Raw genomic sequence first — 7,838 nt, forward strand, 5'->3', positions numbered from 1 at the left:
AAATTTGTGCTACAGCCAATGAAGGGGCCTTTGTTGCACCTACGCGCAAATTCTGGTCAGCCTGACAGGCCTAATTTTTATACCGAATGTATAATGGATCATAAAATGAAATCAAATTTGTTCTGTAGTGGTGTGTTACAATTCCCATTTCCTAAGTGCCATCGTGATAACTGTTATTGATCTTTTATTTACGTTTGCAGAGGAACCCTATGAGGAAATCACAGCTTACAAACAACCAATTGTAATCTCACTCAGAAAGGTTGTTTTCTAAAAGAAACCTTGCTCTAAAGGTGGTACACAGCTTATAGACTTTTTTTTACTGAGTTTGTTGCCTAGTACAAGAGGTTTAGAAGTGATAAAGGAAAATAATTAAGTTATCGACAGAGGAGCGAGGATTTTTACTATTACATTCCACTTTTAGAAGTAGATAATTTCAAGATTTCATCATTTACAATATAATTTCCTGTCAAACTGCAGCTTTCCGTATTTGATCCATAATGAGTTGTGCTGAATATGTATCAAACATTCCCAGTGATAGAGAACGTTAATACAATCTACCGACCACAGCACGATTATTTAATGGGCAAATGTAGACAGGTTTCAGGTTGAAAGGATATGATGACATTTGTTTCCTGCATTGTCATATCTGTCATGTCATCTTATCATGTTATTTGCTTTAAGCATATGTTGAAAACTATTGTCAGGTTTCTTATGTAATATATCCACTTTATATGTCTGGGAGTTTGATAAGTTGTTGAAGCTACAATGTTGATTGCAGTATTCACAGTTTTCCTTCAGTTTCAACTGGCTAGTGTGTATTCCGAAACAACAACTGGTAAGCAAGATCTCTATGTATGTATGTATGTATGTATGTATGTTATTTTCATAATTATGTATTATAAAATAAAAGTTAAATCTTCGGTTTATTCACAAAATATCACTATTAAAAGAAATTTGTATTTAATTGGCATTTCCTACATAGTCCAATTTTTAACAATATAATACCAGCGTGATATGAGTGGAGTGGGGGTGGATAGTGTTTTAGAAAGGAAGAATAGAAATAATCGCAGTAAAAATTCATATACCATGGTATTATTTATGTGTCATAATGTCTTTAAATAAGAGAGTTGCAAACTCTGTTTTAAATATCTCAATTAAGTGCAAGGTGCGCAGTACTGAAATAACCATAATACATTGCATATATTAGTATACCGTTAGTTATAGACCACCGTGGTGGCATAAACATGGTTTTAACAGATGCCTCGCTTAGCGCTCAGCCTTAAGACGTTAATGTTAGGATTGGTCGGCCTGGTGTGACGATTATGTGACTGTGTGGGACATCATGCTACATGTCTGCGGCATGATACCCCAGTGCTAGACATCACTATAAACTGTCACACTGAAGACATCGTAGCGATATGACTTAAAAGTTGTTGAAGCTACGTTAAAAATTAAAATCCACAAACCATTGGTAATACAAATTAAAAGACCATTGATATAGGTGCATATATTATGCAGTACCTATCTTCTTTATCAAATCTTAGTAACCTTTTACCTTTTTTAAGCCAAATCAGAAAAGTTTGCAACATTAATACGGATTATCCTTCCTGTGTGTGCACTTCACGTGCATCAGACGGTACATACAAACTCTCGCATGAGTGTACAGCGTAATATGAACTTTTGAATGTCTAATCAAATCAAACGGATTTTATTCTGTATTATGACTTACGATTTTTAACTTCTGATTAGATCTTAATGTACCTCTTTTACGAAGGAAACGAAACAGTGTTCACCCGATTATCTGACCAACTGTCATTGATAAGAGCACGAGAAACTTGTAACAACATGTCATACGCCATTCTTCCCGGCATGCGAGCTGCACGCGCTCTTGGAAAGATGCATGTTGGAGAATTCGCCTGGATTGATGGAAAGGAATACACTTTCTGCTATGAGAAAAGTAAGCTAAACATTGTTTTTGTATTTTTGTCATACCCTACCTAGTAAAAATTGTTGGGATTTGTATACACTTGTTCCGTTTGTTTCCTCGTCTGTCCGTCACACTGTATTCCCAAGGTATAGATCCTAGATCATTCAACATCTATTCATGGATCAAGCTAAACATCTCAAAATTGTAGTTACTGAAGCTAACTGGAAATAATGTGGCAGAATTCAAACAGTGCTCTCTTAGTACTCGATAAGGTTGTATGTTAAATCAACATATTTGTAATCTCTATGTACCTTCACATTTATATTTGTTCAAAATTAATAGTTCTAAGGCATACAAATTAAGCCAAACACAATCCACATAATTGTTATACGTATGCCGATGGCATTTCTCAGAACTGCTGACAGTAAAATAACCTCTGAACAAAATAATTAAATTTCATGAAAACTAAAATTGCGGAATAAAAGGAAATCTGACTCAAGCATAAATAGTGGTTTAAGACAACGGAGCACATAAAAAAAATGATGAAATGTTATGCTACAGTAAGGACATTGCTGAATTTATTTTAATATGTAGTTATTATTTTCAACCACATTAAAATAGTCAGAAATTAATTTTATCTAACCTATCAAAGGGAATAAAACTGCACTGCTGAAGCATGTGCAGGCAATATGTAAATGTTCTGATTTTAAAATATTGCTGTTTGTTTTTAACCGTACGTTTGTAAAACAGTATTGTTTAAATACATTTGATATAATGGATGTGAGTATATTCATTACATTAAACACTTTAAATTGTATACAAATATTTTATTGTACAAATATAGTTTTTAAACAAACATTTTTCAAACATTCCTCTCTTTGGTCAGTGAATTATACGATCACGTATACCATGTTTTATATGATCGTGTATACCATGTTTCATAGGATCACGTACACCATGTTTTATGCAATCATTTATACCAAGTTTTTCCGCTCCGGTGGCCTAGTGGTTAGAGCGTACTCCTCGGATGCGGGATGTCGTGGGTTCGATCCCCGGCCGAGTCATACCAAAGACTCACAAAAATAGTACTAACAGCTACCTCGCTTGGCGCTCAGCATAAAGAGGTTTGTGTTAGGACTGGTCGGCCTGGTGTCAGGATAATGTAATTGGGTGGGGCATCATCCTACATGTCTGCGGCATGATGCCCCAGTGCTAGTCATCACTAGAAGCTGTCACACTGCAGACATCGTAGCGATATGACTAACAAATTGTTAGAGCTACGTTAAAAATTCAAATCACACACACACACACACACATACCAAATTTTGGTTGTAAACATGGATGGTCCTTTAAAGCCAAATGCATTATATCAACTGCTGACAGCACCTAGTGAATATCGGTAGGCTGGCTTTGCCAAATCAAATGAATAATCATCTACTCAGACTAGGAATTGGTAAGGTCTTGTACATCAGCGAGTATGTGATGTCAGACTTGGATTTTATGATGTCTAGTTACATCAAGGTGAAGGCGATTACATGGTTTTTACACCCTGTAAACACCGCATAGCTTTTACAACTTAGCATTGAAAAGTGAATGAAAAAAGCGTTAGCTCTAACAAAAGTTTAAAAAGAGATTTAATTTTGAAAATATATTTGGTATCCAATATGTTCTTTAAATATAAAGTTGCTCTATCATGAATGACATGTCTGAGGAGTACATTAACTATAGGTTGAAATTGTGGACAAAGAGATTTGGTAGATTATGCGTTCGTGATAGTATTAATTTACTCAAAATGAATTTTACTTTATTTTTAAAATATCCACCATATACATAATTTAGAACTAAACTGGAAAGGTGTATAAAACATTTGTATGCAATTCAGAATGATGTTAAAATAATTATCTACCATATTGAAAGCCCTTTCATCATCCGTATGTCATGTAATGTATTATAAGAATGAACTGTGGTATGTCTGTAGTGTGTACTTTGTCATTATAGTTTTAATTATTTCTGCATAATTATTCATATAAATTGTATTGTTTTATTTTTAAGCTGAACATTTACTTGGATAAATGAATTGAATTGACAGATTATTAGGGAAAACGTGCTCCTCGGAGACCTTTGATTATGTTTATATTACATAGTAACGCAATTAGCAATGTATTATTGACATTTCCAAGAAACATTTTTCCATTGTCAATGTATTCATGGCGACATGGAAACAATCTGCAAATCTGACACATTAGATGTGTGTAGCGTAACGCCATAAGCTTGTTACAGAAAAACACCCAAGAATAAAGCCTTTGTCTCCTTTTCCAATGTATTGTTTTTCAACCGCAGTTTTTAATGTCATACAAACTTCAAGTTCACCAGACCTTATCTTTTTCATAGACAAATTAAACAATCATTCGAAATGTGCACACGTATCAGATTAGTGACTTAGAGGTTCTGTCTACTACGAAAAGATTTCACTGTCCATATTTTCATAATTTTTTTTTTTTGTTGCTTAGAGGGATTATAGATGATACTGTCTTTTTCACAAAACAAAACTGGGAAAACTTGATTCTGGTGCAAATATACAAATCACAGATCTCGTAAAACGTTTTGTTTCATGAAGTAAAAAGTACACAACATTTAAACTGCCCTCTATCAAAATTTGTATTTGTCGGCCAGCCACTTGAAATACCGAAAATGGTTAAAATAAAAGAACAATAAACAAATAAAACAATTATTCATATTATCTCCGTTTACATACCTCAAAAACATGTTTGCACTGAATATTTTTTATGATGAAAATATAACAGATAAATAATTTAGCATCACGGTATCGTACCGACCGTGGAGGATTACAAGTGTAAATACTGTCACGTCTGACATATTTGTTTTCAATAACAATATAAGTGTTTTAAATTAAAAATTTAAATTTTCTGTGCAAAGTGATTAGCAATATATTTCATTGTCGTACCAGACTTCCGGACATTATTTTTCTGTCATTACGACTTTGATGCCTTTTTTAAAAAGAAGGCTAATATTGTAAATTATGGAAATCTTGGCAAATCCACCATATTGATTGCATGTAATTTTCCAGAATCATTTCTTTATGATGTGCGTATATTTAAGAGGATTAAAAATTTTAAAGAAAGAACGTTCTAAACCAAGTTTTCTTAACACAATTTGTTTGCTAATAATGTGTTTGTTTCTGATAGATTTGAGTTTAAACATATTTTATTTCATAATTGTGTAGCACTAGATTAGAGGGGTACACTATAGAAGGTGAACGATTAAAACGAGATACAATGGCTTACAATGTTCGTCTCCTTTTATGATCCAAATATTTTAAATGTATATGAATACATGACGAATCATATTAAACTTTAATAACAAAATAACTAAATTATTTAATAGCCAAAGTGAAAAGTCTCTTGGTTAAGCATAAGCCTTTAGCCAAGATATATAAAGCGGGATGATGGAGAAGAAAAACAGTTTCGGTGAAAGACTAGGATGAAGATAAGAAAGATTTTCAAAAGAGAAATTGTCAATTAAATTGTGTCAGACATTGTGTAGAATGCTAAGAATATTTTGGGAGTAGAGACAGGGGAGGTACAAAAATAAATAAATAAAATGAAACAGAACAAAAAAAACCGTAGAATTAAAGTGAATTGTACTTCTTTCTAAAATGTTGCACCAGTCGCAGTTCTGGCTGCCTCATTTCGTATTTTTTAATACAAAACAGACGCTAACGAGATGAAAACAATATGCAGATATGTCACAGTGAGGAGAGAGGACACAAACGAAAACCTTACTTACATTTGCAACAAAGGTAACAACCTTGAATACAGCGATAATAATACTTGAAACAATGCTTTCTTTATTGTATTGTCGATTTAAAAATAATTGATTATGAACTACAGTAAAAGGAGACATGAATAACTTATTATTATGTAATTTTTCGTGAAATATGTGTGCATTTGTCATCACAAAAGTTAACAAATGAGTTAAAGAAAAAAATATCTTTCTGATTCTTTAAATTATTAACCTTGTAACTTATGTAACAATATAACTACAAATGAGAAGAAAAATACTTGATCCGGAACCTTTAATATGGATCACATCCGGTTTGTGACGGTGAAAACATTAGGTATGTTAAATCTTTTCAGGGGTTCGTCGCCACGATCCTAAATTCTAGTAATTTACATTTGATTTGAAATAAATATACGAAACATTTAGGAACGATCTTTTTGCACTATGAAATGATTAATGTTTCGAAACCAATGACAACGTAATTTAATGGTTGCATATACTCTCAAACTAATATGATGTGCAAGAGCAAATACCGAGCCAATCACAAAGTCGAATGAACGAATAGAAGCAACTGATTGGCTAATATTCGGGATGACATAAATGGTAAAATTATGATCTGGACCCTGTTTTTATCGTCGGAAATGTATCAACATTTTATTAATTTCGACCAGATGAACAGTTCGAGAACAATGAGGAAACGCTACCGTACGCTGATGCCGAAAATGAATGTCTCAAGTCCAGTGCGTCCATGCAGGGAGTAGAATCCTTTATAATACCAATGATTACTCCAGTAAACAGGACACACTGGATCAAGGATTTCAATGATACCAGTATCATCAACAGTTTGAGTAGGCTTTTAGTCCAAATGACATATACAAATTTGATCCGCGTGAATATATATATATATATATATATATATATATATATATATATATATATATATATATATATATATATATATATATATATATATATATATATATATATATATATATATATATATATATATATATTCAGTCTTCATATGGTAGTATTATTCTCATGACACTTTATCTGTCTCAGATGAATATTAATTTTATAAGTAATATTTTATGTTTTAAATATTCACTCGGGTGATTTTTGTTGACGAAAAGGTGCATCATCAATAAAATTATAGCCATTGTCCAATGAATAATGTGCTTCATACAGTTATTTCCAGTATCAAATGTATAACGTGATTCATGCAGTTATATCAAGTGTCCAGTGAATAATGTGATTCATTGAGCTATATCCAGTACCAAATGATTTATGTGATTCATTCAGCTGTAGCCAGTATCCACTCCATAACGTGGCTCATACAACTTTTATCATTGTCAGTTGAATCATGTATAATAAGTCATGTATAAGAAGATGAACATATGTTTAGAAGTTATCTCATTGTATGCAGTGTTCCGATGCGTTTACTAAATACACAATTAGGTCCTCGCATTTATTTCAATAGACGAATTCATATTACACATTACTGAGAATGCCAGCATACGGTATATAAAAAAACAAGAATAAAAAAAAATATTTCTCTGTCGCATAGATGATATTAAGTGTCTTAGGACCTACAAAGTCATGTCAGGTATCCTACAAACATTATTGCCGTATCTTGTGCAGGTCATGGACAGACGGTGACACAGATTTGTATCGGTATAGTGAAGATGGACCATGACAGTTTTGAATTCGGTACCACGTCATGTGATGAAAGTCATACAGTTATATGTGATAAGAGTAAGTCTAATATTTTAAATAAGATTTAATGTTTTCAAAATATTGTTTGATTTAGGAATTATAAGGGAGTACCGTGGAAATACTGAATACTGGTGACATAATGCTATAACTAGCGAGAATGAGTATTACACAGCGCTTACTGGAAACCAAAATGAATAAGTCAAAACATAAATCACAAAGTCGCACATTCAAGACATGATACTATAGTATTCTCTTCAAAGATGAATTGCTAGATAGAGTTTGCCACTACATATGTAATACTTTCTTGACAAGTGACAATTTACATTCATTACCTTCTTGTGAACATGCCAACAAAAAGCCGTAATTCCCAACAAATGTATGTATGCAGCAGTAA

General features: G+C 32.7%; 1 long non-coding RNA gene across 1 annotated transcript; it reads left to right on the plus strand.

The window, feature by feature from the left end:
* Positions 1 to 1,779: 1,779 nt before the first annotated feature.
* On the plus strand, positions 1,780 to 6,572 carry LOC149791780 (uncharacterized). The gene is made up of 3 exons (XR_016423205.1): positions 1,780 to 1,957; positions 5,661 to 5,747; positions 6,400 to 6,572. It is a non-coding gene; the product is annotated as an uncharacterized LOC149791780 (long non-coding RNA).
* The last annotated feature ends 1,266 nt before the right edge of the window (positions 6,573 to 7,838 follow it).

Source organism: Sinohyriopsis cumingii, chromosome 9 (genome assembly GCF_028554795.1).
Source record: "Sinohyriopsis cumingii isolate HCF-2022 chromosome 9, ASM2855479v2, whole genome shotgun sequence".
In the NCBI taxonomy this organism is placed as follows: Eukaryota; Metazoa; Mollusca; class Bivalvia; order Unionida; family Unionidae; genus Sinohyriopsis; species Sinohyriopsis cumingii.